The following is a 21,562-nucleotide window of genomic DNA, read 5'->3' as shown; positions in this document are numbered from 1 at the left end:
TGGTGGCTAGAGTTGTGGGTCGTTGATAGCTCTCACATGGCCAGTGTTTGGATCAGATGAAGAGGACTCGACATAGTCGGAGATGAGCATGGCCACAGCTGTGGATTGGTCTGTAGAAGAGATGACAAATCGATAGAGAGAATCAAGGCTCGGCATCGTTGATCACAGGGATTAGCACAGTCACGGGAGAGAAAGGCGACGACAACCTTCACCCAACCAGTGGGTGCGACGACATAGCGTTATCTAAAGCTAGGGCATAGCTCTAGATCAGGTGAATCAAGGTAGTGTCACGTTGGATCAAAAGAACAGAGAGACGGTGGCGTTAGCAGCGACGCATGAGAGAGCGGCGTAGAGACGGGTGACGCTAGCCGGCAATCAGCATCGGCAAGGAATCGGGGAACAAAATAGTGCTCTGAAGTGGGGATCGCTGAAGAAGAGGGAAGAAGATAAGGATCGGGTGCGGATAAATAAAGGAGTTAGGTTTGATTTAAATACTTAGGTTATATTTAATTAAACCCTAACTTAATTCCTCAATCAACTCCCTCTTAATGGTTATACCAAACAAACTTTCCCCATGCCCAATAGTTCTATTCCCTTAAATCCAGAAAAAATTTACATGTCATACGGACTCCGTTTAAATCCAGAAAAAATTTCAAAAAAAATCCAATAAGATTATTTCTCAAATAACCTTATTATTTAATTATTATTTAGGTGTCATATTTTACACTTTCATTAGTCAATTAACTCAATCAATTAATATGAAATGTAAGTTATTTTAATCAAATAACTATTAAATTATTGAATTGAGTCAAGTAAAAGTTAATTGATAAATCATTGATAATGGTTAACTATTATTGAATTAATAACAAATTATTTCATTTAACCTAAAACTTAATTTTAACTTAATACACCTAAATCTAAGGTTATTTTTTATTAATGATTAATCAAACTTAAGTGAATAATTATAATAAGGTGTAAATAATATATTGATGAACATTTGTATTACGAATAGTAAATTCTCTAGGCACTAAGATAGAAATCCTTATTGCTAACAAAAATAACTAGAATGTGCTAGGTTAAGGGGGAGTAAGGACTTTGAAAATATGTTCAATTTAATATCTCCAAACCCTAGTACAATTTAAGAGACAGTGTTAACTTAAGAGAGAGAAAGGGTTCAATTATTTTGAAAATATGTTGAAACATTGATGTGGAAATTTAAAAAAAAAATTATAACTTACGAAAAATTATTTGCTTTGCGAAAATTTTTAAAAAATCAAATCATTTTTTTTGAAAAATTTTCTTCCACTTTAAAAATCTTTCTTAAATATTTTCTATAAAATTACCTTGATTTTTTTTCAAACTTACATTGAAAATCTTACTTAGAACATTTTTCTTTAAAATTATTTTAAAAAAATATTTTCACTTTATTCTAAAATATATTTTGACAATATTTTTAAAATTAATTTGCTAAATTTCTTTAAAACATTGACTTTAAAAAAAAACTCTTCAAAAATTTGCCTAAAAATATATAATAATTCTTATAACATGCTTTGTTGAATCTTGTTTGAAAAATACGAAATATTTCAAAACTAATTTTATTCTCTTTGAAAATGTTTTTCAAAATTATTGCAAAGTTTCAAAATTTAAAAATCTAAAGAGACTAAACTTTTTTAAAATTACAAAATTACTTTGAAAATGGATAACTTAGAAAGTGTTTTTGAAAACTGCATTAACTTATCCTTTGAAATCCTCTTATGAAATTATGCATTTTTTTAAAAACTCTTGAAAAACATTTGCTATTCTTTGAACTTATTTGAATAAAGTTTTTTAAAAAACATTACTTCCAAAATTTTTCTTTTAAAAGATAAGCACTTTCTATTTGAAGTTCTTAGGTTTTCAAACACTAGTTTTCAGAACTATTAAAAGTACTTGAAATCATTGTTTGAAACCTTGTTTGAAAAACTAAGATTGGAAAAATCCTCTTTACTAAATCTTTATTTTTGTCCTATACATTTATCCTGTTTAATGTATGATAAAAGGGAGGATAGTGGGTTAGGTTAGAAAAAAATCCAATCAACCCATTTTTTTCATCCATTATTGCTTTATTATTTTTTCTAACTTTAACTCAGATTATTATTACATCAAAAGGCGAAAGATTGTTGGTGCAGGTTGCACTAATAATCTGGTTTTGATATATGACAGATAGGTTAAAGTTAGATGTGATGTTTGTCTAACCTTTTCTACCAATTGTGCAGGAGTTGACTGGTCTAAGGGACCTGATATCAAGCTAAAATCTAGCTAGGTTTGCATGTCTGATAGCTGGTGAAAAGTCCAGATAGGTTCGCGGGGGCCTGATATATGGCAGAAAGTCCGGTTGGATCTGCGGGACCTGGCAATCGACCGAAGTCCAGTTGGGTCAGCGAATCTGACAACTGGTAGAGAGACCTAGTGGGTCAGAGGCAAGTCAACTAACTGCAATTGGTAAGTGAAGGTAAGCAACTGGAAGAGAGATCTAGTGAGGACGCATTCTCCGTTGAGGGAACTATAGACGTCGATCCAACTTAGGTCCAATTGGGAAGCCTAAGTTGAGGTCTTGACTAAATCCTGATCTCGAGAAGACAGGATCTAATTACTACCCTATCTGTTCTGTTGTGCTAACTTTATTTTGTAGGGTAGATATAACCTTTGATTGCCAGACTAACCTTTTCTTGCAGGGAGAAGGCTACTAAAGAAAAGGACTTCGGGCGTCCGGAGCAGGCTGGCCCAGGCGGGCTGCAGGTGCCTGGACTCGGTCCAAGCGTCTGGACCTGAAAAATCATCCACAAGCTGACGTGGAGCACGTCAATTGGCCGAGCCACGTGGTCCAGGCGTCTGGAGGGGTTCTAGGCGCCCGGAATGGACCTATTTAAAGGCCTTCGACCCAGATCTTCAAAACACAAATTGTGACAAGTTTCCTTCTTACTCGATGCTCTGAAAAAGCTCCTACAACACTCTGAAGCTCCTCCGACAACTGACGACTCAGATCTTTCATATTTTCCTTGTTGTTGGTAACCTTATTTTTTTGTTCCTGTACTTATCTTGTAACACATTTTGTGAACTATTAGTGGATTGCCCAACGAAACACTCGACGGGTATAGGCCTTGGAGTAGAAGTCGTCGAAGGCTCTGAACCAAGTAAAACCAACTTGTGTTAGTGTTGTTTGTTTCTTCCATTTTTTGCTGCGTAACTTAGTTTTAATTCAATTTTTTTGAGGATCGCTATTCTTCCCCCCCCCCCCCCCCCCCCTCTAGCATTCTTTCCAATCCTACAAGGTTAGATTCCATGACTTATGCATGAGTATATATCCATGTTTATTTGTATTGTTATTGCATTTATGTTTCTCTAACTTAAACGGGTTGCCAAACATCAAAAAAGGGAATATTGTTGGAGCAATCTAGGTGTCCTAGGTTTTGATATTTAGGCAAAGGTTTAAGTTAGGTTTATTGTTGTATTTGATATGAATTGTGAGTGTGCAGAATACATGTATAAAAATGTAAGTCCAAGTATAACTTGGCAAAGGTTAAAGTCCCGGAGGCACGACCTCTTAGCAAAGGAAGACCTGAGAATAATGACAAGGCTAAAGGAAGTTTTTGAAGGTAAGACGTGAAGGATGGTGAAGCATCCGAGGGATACAAGGATGATGGAGGAGGATAGAAGGCAAGGTCAAGGTTGTACGAATAAGAACGAGTGCATGAGAGATTGTACTAAGGGTAAAATATGTTTAGGGTTTTATTGTAGCAATATTGTAGCAGTTACTATAGAAATTGACTGGTATTTTCATCAGTCGACTGGTAGCAAACAGAATACCTCTGTTCACTCAACCCTTGTGGAACAATTGACTGGTGTTTTTATCAGTCAACTAGTATTGAGTCGTTGGCCTGTAACGGTTGAATTCCACTTAGGACCAATCGATTAGTGTTTTTACCAGTCGACTGGTGGTGGGAAAATAGCTTGGTATTTTCCTCCCGAGCTCTATTTAATATAGCTCGGGATGCTTGAGCAAGGTGACGAAATTAGTGGTGGTTAATCCTAATTAGAGTCTTAAGTGCTCAAGTGATCTAGTGTTGTCTTGTGTGAGTTGTGGTAGGTTTCTCCACTCACAAGGAGCTACGCGAGCTAGCTAGAAGTTCTCCGGGGAATCATCCACTGATGGATCGGGATCATCCACCTTACAGACAGTTATGGGGTAGGATCTTTATCTCCAAACCACGTAAACGAGCGTGTCTTTGTGGTTTGCTTATCTCCATTCTTCTTGTTTTAGTTTAGATTTCTATTTGTTAGTTTATTTTGTATTCCGTTGTGCACTAACATTATAGAAAGCTAACGATTTGGGTGAGACGCTATTTATCCCCCCCTCTAGCGGACGTCAAGGTCCCAATAGGCTCTTCTTGATTCACTTGATCCTTTATTCAACTCAATGAGCTTCTCCCAAAGCTCTTTGGCGGAATTGAGTGGTCCTACTTTATTTAGTTGCTCCTTAGATAATCCACATTGTAGGGTTGTTGTGGCTTTTGCATTAGCTTGAGCCTTCTTCATTATTTCCTTTGTCTAATCCTTGATTGATAGAAGTGCTCCAAATTCATCCTTTGGTTTTTTGAATCCATCTACAACACTAAACCAATTCTCAATGTCATTCATTAAGAAATATTTTATTCTACCTTTCCAATATGCAAAATCATTTCTGTCAAAGAATGGTGGTCTAGCGGTGCTATAATCCTCTTAAAGTGTCATCTTTATGCTTCAGTTGACGATAGGTTCTTCCTAGGCCAACAAGGTTCTGATATCACTTGTTGGGACCTTTGAGTCCTACTATAGGGGGGCGAATAGATTTTCTTGATTTCTACCTACAAATTGTTAGCGGAAGCAAGAAAAATAAAAATAAAATAATGAAATATGAGAAGACAATGCTAACTCCTCAATTTACTTGGTCTCTACCTCCTTGAGGTGACTAAACCAAGGCACACACATGCACATGATCGAGCTTCACTATGATCTTCTCCTTCTCGAATCAAGAAGGAAGGTGAAGGAACATTTACACAATGATCTCTTCTTCTTACAAGATGAAAGATGAGTTTAGGAAGAAAAGATTGAGAGTTTGGAAGCTTGAAGATCACTTGGAGAGCTTAATAGTGTTTTTGCATCAGATAATAATTTCTCTCCAAGTCTCAAGCCTTTTATATTCCAAGCTGAAACCCCCTATTACCAGTCGACTGCAAAGCATCAGTCGACTAGTAGCAAGTAACGGCTACTATGCTATTCATAATTTGTGGGGATTCTGTGCGTCATCAACCCAACGGTTGTATACTAGCCGACTGATACTTGTGCCAGTCGACTGGTAGCCGACCACAACATTCTGTTTATTTTGATATCGGGTATCGATCGATTGATGGAAATATCAGTCGACTGGTATCTCTTACTATGAGAATACAGGACTTCAAACATAATCTTCCATACTTGAACCAAATCCTTAATCTAGACTTATACCTTCAAGCATCTTCCATTAGCCTCACGCCCTTAGGATGCTTCCAAGCTCATGGCTCCTCATCCTTGCGCTTTCCTTCAAGTGCTTCCTTCGGCTTCGTCATGCTAAGTCTCTTTTCGCCAAGAGGTCGCACCTCTAGAACTTCGCCCGCCAAGATTATCTTCTTGGACTTTCCTTTGTACCTACTTACTCAATATTTATGTTAGATCACCAAGCTTGCCTAATTTAAACTTATATGATCAAACATCAAAAGTAAATAATGCCTAAAGTAAGATTGCACCAACAATAACTGCATGGCTGGTAGCTTCTACAATATAAAAAAATTGATTAAATATTTGGATTTACCACTAGAGAAGATTCATTATTGTATCAATAATTGCATGATCTTTTGAAATGAAGATAGTGAACTAATGAAATGCAGAATGTGTAATAGTTGAGGGATCAATATGTAATGCATATTTGGTTAAAGAAGGAACTTCCTTCTGCTCTTATTATTTTGCTGATAATGTGAAAATCAAACATCGTAAGTGCCCTCAAAATTCTGATGATGCTCAATCAACAGACCCAGAGATGCTTTTTATTTTCAAGTTTCATGGTAAGACAATGGGTGCAACTATTTCTAGAAGGTTAAATGAACAAAAAGATCATGCTGCTAGGACATATAATCTTGAACTGTAAAGAGGTCAAACCATATATAAGGTAATAGTTCAAGTATATATATAATACAGTATTGAAGAATATTTGACATGTTATCTAATATGTACTCAAATTTTCTTTATTGACAGCTTGTATGAATAACAACTATATCTATAAAATCCATAAATAAGTGCAAGTAAGGTAAAGACTAAGTTAGAGGATGAATTTGCATATTGGTTTCAAATTTATGTAAGTTCACGATTAAATTATTTATGACACTTAACTGTATTATATATGCATCTAATTTATATAATCAATACTGTTATAGGTGAACGACTGTAGAATATCAAATGTGGGAAATGAAAGACTAAAAAATCTTGCATCGGGATGTCTCCGTAATTTAGCAGTTTACTCAGGTTATTATGTAAATGGATTTAGATTTCATGTAATTCAACGTGATTCACAAAGGCTGACGTATAATTCTGGTGTTTTTGGAAAAGGATCAACAAACAACAATGATACTCAATTTGATTATTATGGTAGACTTGAGGAAATTATCGAGGTTGAGTATCCAGCTTTATCTTTAAAAAGGTGTGTATTGTTCAGATGTTCATGGTATGATCCAACGCCAAGAATAGGTACCAAAAGACATCGTTTCTACAATTTAGTTGAGGTTAACGTAAACAAAAGATTCAACAAGTTTGAGCCTTTCATCTTTACGATACAAGCTTATCACGTATTCTATCTTGAGTACCCAACAAAGAGAAGAATACCTAGTAAATGATTAGCAGTGTGTCAAATAAAGTCTCGGTCAACCATAGAAATGAAGAACACCATAACTGCGCAAAACTATGATGCATATCAAAATGAAGAAGTCGAGATATACTCAGTTGATTCAGAAATACAATCTACATCACAATTACTTGTAGATGTTAATGCCACTTACGAGAAAATAGATGATGGAGAGATGTCTAGCAGTGAGGAGGTTGATGTACCAATGGAGTCTAGCGATGATAATTTAGTTGATTTAGAATGACATTAGGTGATTAAAAATTATTATACTATGATTTTGCATATATATTATACCAATGGATTTTCTTTTTATTTTTTCATCTCCCAAGTTAGAAGATAATATTATATCAAATGTGTATATCATATACTATGATTTTGAATATATAGTCATGCAGCCAGCACAGAGACCATGTGGTGACCAGACTATTTTGCGAGTTGTTGGTGACTGGTAAATAATACAATATTTAGTATTGTTTCAGTATTTTATCTTTTTTTTAATTATTAAACATATCTAATACGTGATATTTTTCATGCAATTTTATCCCAAATGGTCACCAGGTAGCATTATATATATCTAAAAAGTTTAAAGAACGATTGTCTCCAGCTGGTACTACATGGGGCTCGTAGACCAAGATATGAAGACTTTTTATCACTACAAGAAAACAGAGCTTCAAAAATGGATTTTTAAAACGGACTTAAAATCTGTTTTAAATTTTAGTAAATCAAAAACGAATTTAATACGGAATTACTAATTAATTATATTTAAATAAAATATAATATATATAAAAATATTTGAGACGGAATTTAAAACGAACCAAAAATGAATTTATAAAAAAAATATCTAGAAACAAAAATAAATACAGATTTAAAACAGAATTTGGATACCAAATTTTATTTGTCAATAAATCTGTTTATATATTTTTAAACAGAAATGAATTCCGTTTTTAATTTATATTCAATTATAAAATAAGTATATTAATTTTTTATTATTATTGTAAAATACAGCAACAAAATAATAATTAAAAATAGGATTATCTGACAAATAATCTTATTAAAATTTTTAGGAATTTTTAAAAAAATTTCTGAAATTAATCGGAGCTCGTACAATTTATTTAGAGAGATATAATTATGAGCTCGAGAAAAAGTCTATTAGAAATATCCGGAAGTGATAATTGATTAAAGAATTAACTTAGAGTTTAATCGTAATAAACCTACTAAACCTACGTATGAAATAAAAACCCGAACTCTAGTTTTTCCCTAAATCCCCCGCCGCACTCCCTCTTCCCCGAGCCCTCTCCCTCTCTCACAATTTTCTCTCTATTCCATCGACGATCTCCCTTCTCCGTCGAGCCATGGCAGCCGGCTCTCCTCCTCGCGTGAGCACCGCGGCGCCGCCTCCTCTACCCTTACCGAACCTCTTCTCCCTCACGCGAGCAACCGCCGACGATCTTCTCCCTCACACGAGCACCAGTCAGAAATCTCTCCCTCACGCGAGTACCAGCCGACGAATAATGAAGGGGTGGCCTTAGTGCGTGGGTGTTGTTTGATTTTAGTTGTAGTTATCCTCTATGAGAATAATGGGTAAAGGTAACATGAGAAGGTAATACTGTTTTAGTTCATGCCATGCTCTGCTCGTGAGAAGGGTTGGGCTAGCAATACTATGCTATAGATGCCATGCTCGAGCTTCTCTAGATTTAGCTTTGAACAACTTTAACCAAATTTGAACTCATGATACCTCAGTAATGGTTTTCTTCCAATATGTACTTGAGTTATTTGAATTGAATACGCATGACTTGCAATTCCAATAGGATCACTTGAGTTATCGGTTTGGAAATTTTGGTACAGATTTGGAAGTAAGGGGAATTGGTGTGATTTGATAGTTCTTCTTTTGTTTTCTCTAGCTATGCATGATCAGATTGAACAAAATAAATGACAAAAAAAATATAGTTGGGTAAGTATGTGATGATAACTCATTTTCCGCAAAGGTTTAACTAATTATCATACATGTATGTGAGTCCCTTGCTGTGCTTTTATCGTTGAGGTTGCTTTACCATGTTAGTTTGGTATTTCTATGTTAGATTTTGGTGGCATGCAACCTAGTTGTTGCTCCTTCTTGGTTCTCCAGGGCTATGCAGAATTTTAATATTTGAATGAAAAAAAAAATCTATTAGGTTGCTGTATCAGTTTGTGTTCTTATGGGTTCTTTATGAAGGATAGTATAAGACTATGTATGTTTACGGGTAAACTATGATATGCATTGAGTCATGTGTGATTTATATTTAATCCTTCATAATAATTGGATGCTTAGGGGTATGTGTGTGGTAACAATACGGGATAGGTGCCCCGGGATGAGCTCCGGGGAGGGCTCCTCCATATAGATATGATAATGAAGAATATGATGGCTTAAACCATAAGAATACAAGTCTCCTAAGAGGTACCTCTAGAGTTCGATAATGGACTGATTAAACAGGCTCAAATGACGGTTACCACTAATTTCCCTAAGCACATGTTTAATAAGTTATATCGATAATGTTATTTGCTTCTATATATATTGTTATTATCATGCTCAATGCTACCCAGCTTCTCTTCTCTTAAGCTAACTTTATGTTTCATTCATGTATAACATATATCGATTTTATGCTTCATATGTTAAGCTTCAAATTTGTTATTTATGTTATATACCTACTAGTTGATTATACTTGCTGGGTCGGTGGACTCATTATATATGATTGCAGGTGAGGAAGATACCACCCAGAATGGGACGGTGGATTCGGAGGCGGAGTAGCCGAGGAGGTGAGGTCGGATGCATCACACTGTCTAGGGGCTCTAGGTGTCAGTTATTAGTCATTTCCTATGATTGTTATGGTAGTATGGGATGAAGACTACTTGTTAGCTTGCTTCGGTAGGAGGTCACAAATGTTTCTTTAAAGATGTGCGTTTTTTTTCCTTTGACGTTTTATATGATTGCAGAAAAAAAAATAATCTGGACAAATGTGTGATGCAATGATGTTTCCTTTAAATGTGAAGTTTATGTTTTAGTTCTTAGCAAATCACATGCCGGAGTATTTTTGTTTTTTTTTTTTGGTGGTTGTATGGTTCAGTCATGCCTAAGTAGTAATTTGTGATAGATTTAAAACAAAATAATAAACGAATTTTATATACGGATTTATAAATAAGATTGTAAATAGATTATAAACAGATTAAAATTATATGTGTTATATAATTTGAAACAAACTAATAACGGATTTAAAACAAAATTAGAGACGAAATTTATTTTCAAAAATAATTTCAGTTGGTCAAATTAAAAACAAATATATAAACAATTTTTCAATTTGTTTATGAAATTAGAGACAGAATAGTTCCGCCTCAAAATTAGCTACGGGGCTTTCAATAACGGAATGTTGAGACGGAATATTCTGTTTCAAATATTGTTTAGAGACAGAAAAATGACCTTCAGAAACGAAATTTTTCGTCTCTAAAGCCTTGTTTTCTTGTAGTGTATTACGGTGAATTTTTGGTAAGTATTTTGAATAGAAACATATTTGTAGTTAACATGATATTAATTATCAAAATATATTGTTGTAGAAAAGATATGTTTGGGAGGAGGGTCCGGAGGAAATGTTTAAGAAAATTTGGAACACCTACTGCTCTAAACTATACAGGGACATGTTGTATAAGTGGAGACAGTGGAGCACCAGACCATCTAAGGTCCCTGGAACAATTTGACAATCTTGGAGAGCCATTTGGGTTGTCCAGCATTGGCAGGACAATTCAACAATTGCACGAAGCAATCGCAATTCAGAGCATGTTGGGCTGAGCACCAGATCCACAAAGCATACTACTAGATCCTGTTCTATTATGGAGCATACCTCTGACTTGATAAGTTTAAAATTAAATTATATAAATATTTCTTATATATGTTTTGTTATTAGTTTTAATGTATTTGCATTTTCTATATACAGACTACTGAATTACAAAGAGATGTTACTTATTAGGAGATATTTAACAAAACTCATAAAAAAAAATAAGTCATTTGTTGATCGACATTCCTCAGCAATTAATGTAAGAATATTAAATTTCATGAATTTATTTGTAGACTTTATGTGAAGGTTAATAAAATCATTATTTTGACATAGGAAGCAATGTCCACCAAAGTTGTTGAGGCCTCTCAACCTGGTGCAGAGGGAGAGGCATCACAGCCTCTTTCCACCGATGCGATTAATGATATTTATTATGATATCGTCGGTGGAAAGAAGAAACCCGCTCTCTCTAGGCTTGGCTCTCAGGTCAAAGTTATATAAGTGGGTGATGGCTCTAGGGATCAGGGGTCATCCTAGTTCCTCCTCCTCATCTAGTGAGGTACGAGAATTGCGGGAGGAAAATCAGGACTTGTAGACTCGACTATCATCATTAGAGGAAACGACGGTTGGGAGGGACGTAGAGATACGACATATGCGGCAGCGACAAGCTGAGACTGATGCTATAATTCATCATATGCAAGCAATTGCAACAACATTTTTTCGGATTCTTAGATGTACCACCTGCACCGTTTGGAGTCCCAAGAGACCCAGGATCCCGACCATTCCCCTGTCGAGTAGATCATTTTGAGGTATGTTATCGTTTATCTTAACTTTTAATTTCAGTCAAAAATAATGTTATTTTTTTAATAATTATATGAATCTCTGATTGTATTATACACTTTCATGATCATTTTCAGATTTTATTTATTTTTATCCCAGGGACACAAGTATGTATTTTTAAAAATGTTTGCTAACATTTGTTTATCAGTTTGAGGAGTTATATCTTTTATAGTTTAACATCGCATTTTCTATTCAAAACTAATCTCAATCAAATTTCATAGAGGACCAGAGATGATTTTGATCATTTGATCATTTTGATTATGATGTATTGTATTTGATTACTTTGGCATGTTCCTTATTTTGCTTATGATGACATAAACTTTATGTTGTATTAGATGATCTATTATGGTTTTTTGTTTATTAGATTTGGACTTGTGTTTGTATTTAGTATTTTATGTATCCATTGTGCACTTTAATTCATGCGTATTGTGGGAATGTAATTTGTGATGGGTAGTGAGTTTGTTATGTTATAATTTGTAATGTGTAATGTGTTTGTTATGAGTTTTGTTGTGATCTATTCTGAGTTTATTGTGAAAATCATCGATTGTGATGGTGGTAGTAGATTAGATTTAAATATAAATAGGGAAAATAGAACTAATAAAAGGCCGCGGTTGTTGTGGTGTGTTTATTAGCGATGAATTCTTAAAATATCCGTCGCAAACAGCAACAAATATTTAAAAAATCCGTCGCAAAGTGTACGCAATCGACACTTCCCATATGCTTTCCTGCTCTACAATTAGCGATAGTTTTATAATAACCGTCACTAATAGTGATGGATGTTTTAAAAAAATCGTCGCTATAGTTCAATGGAAATTCAATTCCGTTCAACTATCAACAATGGAAATGAAAATATCTGTCGTTACATGTAGCAACGAATATTAAATATCCATCGCTAAACATTACGACGAATATTTAATATCTGTCGCCTAATTATCAGTGAATAATATCTAAACGACGATATTTATTCCGTTGTTAAACCGTCGCAATTCGTCTTTAGCGACGGAATAACGATAGATATTTGTCGTCACTATTTATTGCAATTTTTGTAGTGACGTGATCGAGGGTTTGGCTTCTGATAAAAATAAGAGCTTTCTAGTGATGCAAATCAACATGGCGATGTGCAAACCGCAAAGTTGCGACAATCTGCTCCACAAGGGTACAAATGATTATTTGATGAAGCCAAAGGATGACGATTGTGTTGGAGCAAAAAGCACCAAACGATTGAACCTAAGTTTGGTTATGGCAAAAGGTTCAAAGTTAAATTGTCTTGTGATCTAACAAGCTAAACTAAGCGTGCAGGAAAGTCCTAGTTGCGGCTAGACAACGAAGTCCTAGTCCGAAGGACTAGGCGAAGTCTTAGTAGGACAAGGACATCAGACGAAATCCTAGGATCACAGATTCTAGGTGGAAGTCCTGGGGGTTGTGACACTAGGCGGAAGATTGGACTGGTCAGGGATCGGAAGTCCAGCGGAAAAGACTTGAAACCTCGAATGTTGAGCATAAGTCCAGACAGTCTGGAGAACCGATCTAGCAAAAGGTAACCTCTCCTGATAGGAGTAGGTGAAAACACGTTCCCCGAACAGGGAACAATAGGCGTCGGTTCGACCTAGAGTTTGAAGGCAACTCAAAGTCAGAACCAGACAGTCAGAGACTGTCAAATTCATATTATATTATTTCTTTCCTGGACTAACTTTCATTTGCAGAAAATGAAGATGCTGGAAAAAGCTAGTCTAGGCGCCTAGAGGGGATTCGGGTGCCCGGAGCTGGTCCGGGTGCCGGAAACGCAGAATTTTATGTCGTCACCAAGATAGAGTACGTTGATTGTATGAGCCTATGTCACATCCAGCGCCCGGAAGGGATCCAGGCCCCAGGAACAGCCTATAAAAGCAGCATTTGACTAGCACCTGAAAAATAACATTCCAAGCAACTTTCGCTTCTTCGTACTGCTGTGAAAACACTTCCTCGACGCTCAAAAGCTATCCCGACAACCACCACGTTGAAGATTTAAATTTTCGAGTCATTGGTATTCTTTAAATTTTTTTTAATTACTTGTACTCATTTAAAATTGTACTTGTACTCTTTACTATTGATTAGTGATTGCCCAACGAAAACACTCTCACGTATGGGTCTTGGAATAAGAGTCTCTACAAGCTCCGAACCAAGTAAATCCCCAAAAAGGGCTCACGTGTCGGCACGGTTAGCTAGTGTTTGCGATTGTTTTTTGTGTCTTCATTTCCGCTGCCTTCACTCTCTCCGATTGTTTTTAAATGAACGTGAAAGCCATAAGTTACTATTCAAACCCCCCCTAGCGCAATGATCCTATAATTGGTATCAAAGCGAGGTCGCTTCGAATTGGTGAAACCACCATTCAAGCAAGTTTTTCGTGGTTTAGTCATTAAATTTTCGGAGTCGATCGGAATCGGTATAATTGCCCATTCCAATCATCTTTCTTGCAGTTGATTCTTTTTTCTCAAAGTTGGGCAATACCACTCGAGTTCATTAGTTGTTTTTATCTCCCGCACTACTAATCAAAGACTAAGTCTTGGAACAAGTCTTTTTTTTGTGTGCAAGATTTTTTCAATGGCCCACTAAGAAGGTTGCAGAACCACACGCCCTCCACTGTTCTCCGGCAAGGATTTCGACTACTGGAAGAGCCGAATAGAGTACCACCTCAAGACCCAAGTGGAAATGTGGATCATAATCCAAATCGGATTCGTATTTTCCACCAAAGATGGAGTACTCGTCCCCTGCGACAAATGGGGCGCACAGACCTATAAGAAGATCGAAGTTGATGCAAAGGCAACCCAAACCTCTGGTGTGGCTTAACCAAAGAAGAATTGAACCAGGTCGGTCCCTTTAACAGCGCAAAGGAGTTATGGGAAAAATTGATCGAGCTTCACAAGGGCACTTCCGACACTGAGGTAAGCAAACGAGATTTAATTTTGAATAAATTATACAATATTAAAATGCAGGATGGTGAATCGACGAGTCAACTACACACTTGGATCCAAGACCTATCTCAACGGTCTCCACGCAATCAGTCAGAAGGTAGAAAATTGTGATATTATAAGGTATGCCCTCAATGTTTTTTCAAGGAACACTTTGTGAGCATCCATAGTAGATGCTTACAAAGTTTCCAAGGATCTCTCTCAAATTAGGTTAGATGAATTATTTTCATAATTTGAATTGCACAAATAGACTAATGCGCTTCCAGCCAAGAAAGGTATTGCATTGGTTGCAGGTATAAGCAAGACAAAGGAGACTAAGAAAAAGTACCCAATCGAACCCGAGTCCGAAGACGAATCGGACTCAGAAAAAGACGATGAAATTACCGCTGAACTATGAGCCTAATCTAGAAGCTATGCAAGAAAAAGAAGGGGTTCACCAAAAGAGAGATCAAGAAGGTGATCCAGTCAAAGCGACACAACCAAGTCCAAAAGACAAGTCCAAAGTCATCTGCAACGACTGCAACAAAAAGGTACATATCAAGGCAAACTGTCCAAACCAGAAGGAAACAAAGAAACAGAGGAAAAAGAAGGCGCTACAAGCAATGTGGGATAAGTCATCTTCAGAAGACTCCGACGAAGATCTCGGACAGACAAGCCTCCTCACACTTCCGGCCTGGGAACAAGTCGTCGAGTCCGATTCTGAGACAGAATCGGAAGCTGAGTCCGAGTCCGAGCGAAGCCACGAATCCACATCCGGTTCAAAAGGTTCCCAATCCACTGTAAGAATTTCCTTAAGTCCAACCTCCGGGTCAAGTCACTCCAAGAGGAGGTCAAAGCCCTTAAGGAAGTAATTAACCCAAGCTCCTTGACTGAAGTGGTTCAAGCTGGAACTTCAACTCAAGTCCAACAACTTGAGGAAGAAAATTTCAACTTGAAAAGTCAAGTCAAGGAACTTAGGGACTCGTTGGAAAGGTTCACTTTGGATTCCAAGGACCTTGACCTAATTCTTGAGAAACAAATGGTCGTATACAACCGATTCGGACTTGGATATAAGGTCAAGCGTAAATTTAAATCCTACCTGTCTCTTGTTAATCGAACAAATAGTAAAACGGTCCAAGCATGGGTCCCTAAGTCTAACTTAGTTAACCAAGTTGGACTTGATCAATGTTGGATCCCCAAAGATCAAATCCACTACCTTGATAGGCCTTATCGAGGATATAATCCAAGGGGAGCCAACAAAAAAAATCATCTTTATTATTAAGTAACTTGTTTGATGAATGATTTACTACTTACCTTATATATGCTTAGATTAGGATAGATAAGGACTTAGGTTTGATCGACACTTAATTAGTTGACCAAGGATATCAGAAAGAAAATTAAATATTTAATTTCTTTAAAAGACTTTATCTAGAAGTGGTTGTTGTTCCAATTAGGGGTGTAAACAAATCGAATCGAGCCGAATATGCAGAAAAATTTAAGGCACGAATTCGGCTCGAAATAGGTATATTCGAGTTCGAGCTCGATTCGAAACTTGAAAAATTCAAAATGTTTGGTTCGAGTTCGGTTCGAATTAGGGCTCGAGTTCGAGTTCGGCTCTAAATATTCGAACATGTTCGCGAACTATTCGAATTATTACTCGAAAATAGATTCAAAAGATTCGAAATTTATTTATTTAATATATATTTAACTTATATTAATAAATATTAAGGCTCGCGAGCGGCTCGGACAATATAATTTAGGTCCGAGTTCGGCTAAAAAAAAAATGCTCGAACATGTTCAAGTTCGGCTCGAATTCGATAAATTCGAATACGAATCGAATATTTTTCGAGTCGGCTCGAAAAGCTCGCGAGCAGGCTCTATTCGTTTGCAGCCCTAGTTCCAATATTCAAGAAGGTCTAGTGCCTTGTCACAGCCTTAAAACTAATTATTGAAATGAATATTTAATTGACTAACTGTTAAATCTTAATATAACTCAAATATAAATCAATCCTAAGATGAATCTAAATTGAAGATTAAAATTAATCATCTTACAAAACTCATAAAATTCCCTAATTGATAATTTAGAAAAGAGTAAGATGAATTTAGATTAACTAAAAATTAGCAAAATCAAAATTAAAACCAAATGAAATCTAACCTAAACCAAATTAAAACTAACCTAAATTAAACTTAAACTAAATCTAACCAAAACTAACTTAAATCAAAATTGAAACCAAATGAAATCTAACCTAAACCAAATTAAATCTAATCTTAATTAAACTTAAGTTAAAATTAATCATCTCACAATCACTCATAGGGATAATATGATTAACAATTTAGACTGGGTGAGATGGAAAATTAAGAGGTTGAACTCAATCAATATATTTTATAATCCGTCAAAATTGGATCCAAATCAAATACTTTATGTGTAAAAACATAATAATTTGGACCAATGAATGTTGGATAGTAGATGCTCCAGACACATGACTAGAGACCGATTGAAGTTCACCAACCTAAAACTCAAGAACTTAGGGTCGATTGCATTTAGCAACAACAGAAAATTAAAGTAATCAGGACAGGTAATATCGAACTAAGTTCCAACTTCATTATTCGAAAAGTCTTATTAGTTGAGAAATTTAAGTTCAATTTACTTAGTATAAGTTAAATATGTAACGTTGGCTACATAGTAATATTTTCTGACTCTGATTGTTTAATTAAAAATATTGAAAACCCTGAAATTACACTTAAGGAAATTAGGAAAAATAATATTTATACAATTGATATCAAAGCGAATTTTGTCAAACTAATGGATAAAGTCACGAATTCTCATATCCAAGAACCTCCAACAAAAGGGTCTAGTAGAATGAAAAAATAAAACATTACAAGAAGCCGCTAGAATAATGTTAAACGAATATAACCTAAGTAATCAATTTTGAGCTGAAACAATAAATATAACATGTTATATTCAAAATAGAATACTAATCAATAATTTTCACAATAAAACCCCCTATGAAATTTATTACAATAAAATACTCAATCTAAATTATCTAAAAGTTTTTTAATGTAAAGTGCATATATTAAACACTAAGAATTATTTAGGCAAGTTAACACCAAAATCTTCAACGGACATCTTTTTAGGCTACTCCACAACTAGTAGGGCTTATAGAATCTTTAACAAAAATACTCTAAAAGTTGAAGAAACAACAAATGTGATTTTTGATGAGGAAAATAATGTACCAAATTTAATCAATGAAGATAGTAATCAAAATACAAAAAATATAGAAGATGATGAGAATAAATTAAACCTAAACACAGTAAATCAAAAGAGCCAATTGTTGACCCTAACATAATATCATTTAGGGTTAGATCCAACCACCCAACTGATCAAATTTTGGGTGACCCAGCCCTAGGAGTTTGAACTCGATCATCTTATAGAAACCTAAGTCAAATAACTCTTCTTTCCAAAATTGAACCTAAAACTATAGAAGAAACCCTACCTGACCAAGATTGGATAATTGCGATGCAAGAAGAACTAGCTCAATTTGAAAGAAACCAAGTATGGGAACTAGCACCTAAACCTACAAATAAATCTATAATTGATACTAAGTGGGTATTTATAAATAAACTAAACAATAAAGGTGAAATAGTTAGAAATAAAGCTAGACTAGTGACAAAGAGGCTCAGCCAAGTAAAAGGATTAGATTATGATGAAACTTATGCACTTGTAGCCAGACTTGAATCCATCAGGATGCTGCTAACCTATGAAGCACATAAAAGATTAAAGTTATACCAAATAGACGTAAAGTCCGCGTTCCTAAATGGGTTCATCAAAAAAGAAGTTTTATGTAAAGCAACCCCCATGATTTAAAGACTTAAACCACCCAAACTATGTCCTTGGGTTAAAGAAAGTCTTATATGGACTAAAACAAGCACATAGAGCCTGGTATGAACGATTATCAATATACCTAATATCTAAGGGGTTTAACCAAAGTCAAATAGATCAAACTTTATTTGTTAAAACCTTAGAAAAAGATATTTTTATAACTCAAATTTATGTAGATGATATAATTTTTTGTTCAACCAATACTAAATTTTTAAAAGAATTTACTAAATTAATGGAAAATGGATTTGAAATGAGTCTAGTAGGATAACCTAATTTTTTTTCTTAAGTTTACAAATAAAACAAACAAAAGAAGGAATTTATGTTTTTCAAATAAAATATGCTAAAGAATTAATTAAAAATTTTAGAATGAAAAATTCCAAAAATATAAATACTCCTATAGCAACCAATATTAAAATTGACTCTGATTTAGAAAAAAAATCAGTAAACTTAAAATATTATAGAAGTACAATAGGAAGTCTACTATACCTAACTGCAAGTTGACTTGATATTTTATTTGCAGTAGGTATGTATGCTAGGTAACAATCGTGTGCAAAAGAATCACACCTAACTAATGTAAGAAATACTTAGATATATTAAAGGAACCCTAAACGTAGAGCTCTGGTACCCTAGAACTAGCACATTTGACTTAGTTAGATACTCTGACTCAGACTACACTGGGTGCAAACTAGATAGAAAGAGTACAAGTCGAAACTGTCAATTTCTATGTCGGTGCCCAGTAAGCTAGTCCAGTAGAAAGTAATACTGTGTTGTTTTATCCACCACTGAAGCAGAGTATATAGCCATGGGAGAATGTGTATCTCAACTATTATGGATGATACATACTTTAAAAGATTATCAATTAGAATATAAAAATATAAAAATATCAATTGATAGCATAAGTTCCATCAATTTAACTAAAAATCCAATCTACCACTTAAGGACTAAGCATATATAGGTAAAGCATCACTTTGTAAGGAATCATGTAGCTAGGCATGATATTATACTTGACTATATTGAGTCCAAGTCAAACCTAGTAGACATTTTCACAAAACCCTTACTTGAACTCGAGTCCAGTACACTCAGAAGATAGTTAGACATGTGCTTAATAGAATAGATTTAAAATAAGATATTTTTTAAAATCATTTCTTTGTTGTTTCTTTAAAAGTCATGTTTTTTTAAAGGTATTTCAGTTTGATTTTAAAATTTAGGATAAATCATTTTTTTTCCAAAATTTTCAATTTTACTATTATTTTCAAAGGTTGGACTTAGCCTAGATCTTTCTCTCTTGAAATCATGTACACATAGGTATCAGCAGAGCATCTCATAAGCACACTATGAATACCTTACTTGTGTATGAAAAACATTTAGAATTGTATAAGATACATAGAGTATTGTCTGGACTTCATAATACTTATGTCTGTGCATCAACATAAACCTGGGATATAAATATCAACTCAAATTAATCAAGTTGAGTCATCCTTCTTAGTCAAAACTAACTGGATCACACACTTAACTAACCAAGCAAACACTACTACCTTATGGTAAACAGCTAGTAGCTAAGGATTAGACATTTACTTTGAGGAAAGTAAATGAATATTTTAAAGTTTTTTTTTTTTACCTTTACATGCTTGGACTCTAGGATAAGAATTAGGGATTTCCCCCTCAAATTTAAAAACATTCACTTATATCTTTTTAAGAGAGAGATTAAATTTTTCTCTAAAATTCTTTTTGATATATGGCAAAAGGAGAGTAATAGCCTTAAGTAGCTAAGTATTTGAGTTTTTAAGTTTTTTATCAAAATCTTTTTAAAACTAAGTACTTGACTAAAAATTGTTTATTAAAATTCTTTTTAAACTAAGTACTTAACTAAAAGTTATTTATCAAAACTCTTTTTAAAACTAAATACTTAACTAAAAGTTTTTTATCAAAATTTTTTAAAAAGTTAGCTAAGTACTTTATCTTTTAAAAACTAGTTAAGTACTTCCTCATAATCCTTTTTAAGCTAATTAAGCACTTGATCAAAATTTTTTTAAAATTAACTACTCAAGTCTTTATCAGAATTTTTAAATTTTTCGGTACTTAACTAAAGTTTTTTTCTTAACTAAGCTTGTATAAGAAATCCTTTCAGTACTTATCAAAGGTTCCTCATATATATGTAAGTAGCTAAAGGGAAAAAGATAAGAAAATATTATGTTTCACGAGGAGTTTTGAACTCTTTAAAAAATTATTTCTTAGTTCCTTTTTAAAATCTTAGACACTTAGGTTTTTTACTTAACGTTTCTTGTTATCTATACGGTTTTCTACATATTTTGAACTTAACTTTGAATTATGTTGCCATAATCAAAAAGAGAGAATTACTGGTGCAGAAAGCACCAGACGATCGAACCTAAGTTTTGGTTATGGCAAAGGATTCAAAGTTAGGTAGTTAACCAAAGGATTCAAAGTTAAGTAGTCTTGTGATCTAATAAGCTAAACTAAGTGTGCAAGAAAGTCCTAAGTGATCTTGGGTAAAGGAAAATCCTAGCTACGGTTAGGCAACAAAGTCCTAGTCCGAAGGACTAGGCGAAGTCTTAGCAGAACAAGGACATTAAGCGAAATCCTAGAATCGTAAATTCTAAGTGGAAGTCCTGGGGGTTGCGGACATCAGACGAAAGACTAGACGGGTCGGGAATCGAGCGTCCGGCGGAAAAGACCTAAAGCCACAAATGCTAAGCAGAAGTCCAGACGATCCGGAGGACCGATCTGGCAAAAGGTAATCTCTCTTGAGAGGAGTAGGTGAGGATGCATTGCCCAAAGAGGGAACAGTAAACGTCGGTCCGACCTAGAGTTTCGATGAAACTCAAAGTCAAGACCAGACAATCAGAAGCTATCAAATTCATATTATATATTGTTTATTACCTAGACTAATTTTATTTGTAGAAAATGAAGAGGCTGGAAAAAGCTGATCCAGGTGCCCGGAGTTGGTTCGGGCGCCCAGAACGTCGAATTTTATCTTGTCGCCAAGGTAGAGCACGCTAATTGGACAGGCCTACGTCACGGTCCAAGCGCCCGGAAGGGATCCAGACGCCCGGAACAACCTATAAAAGCAGCATTCGACCAACACCTGAAAAATAACATTCCAAACAACTTTCGCTTCTTCATGTTGCTGTGAAAACGCTTCCTCGAG

The 21,562-nt window shown here is 34.9% G+C and overlaps 1 long non-coding RNA gene across 1 annotated transcript; it reads left to right on the top strand.

The window, feature by feature from the left end:
• Positions 1-8,181: 8,181 nt before the first annotated feature.
• LOC121984999 lies at positions 8,182-9,999 on the top strand. The gene is made up of 2 exons (XR_006113048.1): positions 8,182-8,477; positions 9,685-9,999. It is a non-coding gene; the product is annotated as an uncharacterized LOC121984999 (long non-coding RNA).
• Positions 10,000-21,562: the final 11,563 nt, after the last annotated feature.

This window comes from Zingiber officinale, chromosome 5B (assembly GCF_018446385.1).
Source record: "Zingiber officinale cultivar Zhangliang chromosome 5B, Zo_v1.1, whole genome shotgun sequence".
Lineage (NCBI taxonomy): Eukaryota > Viridiplantae > Streptophyta > Magnoliopsida > Zingiberales > Zingiberaceae > Zingiber > Zingiber officinale.
This window is presented reverse-complemented; position numbering and strand designations above follow the sequence as displayed.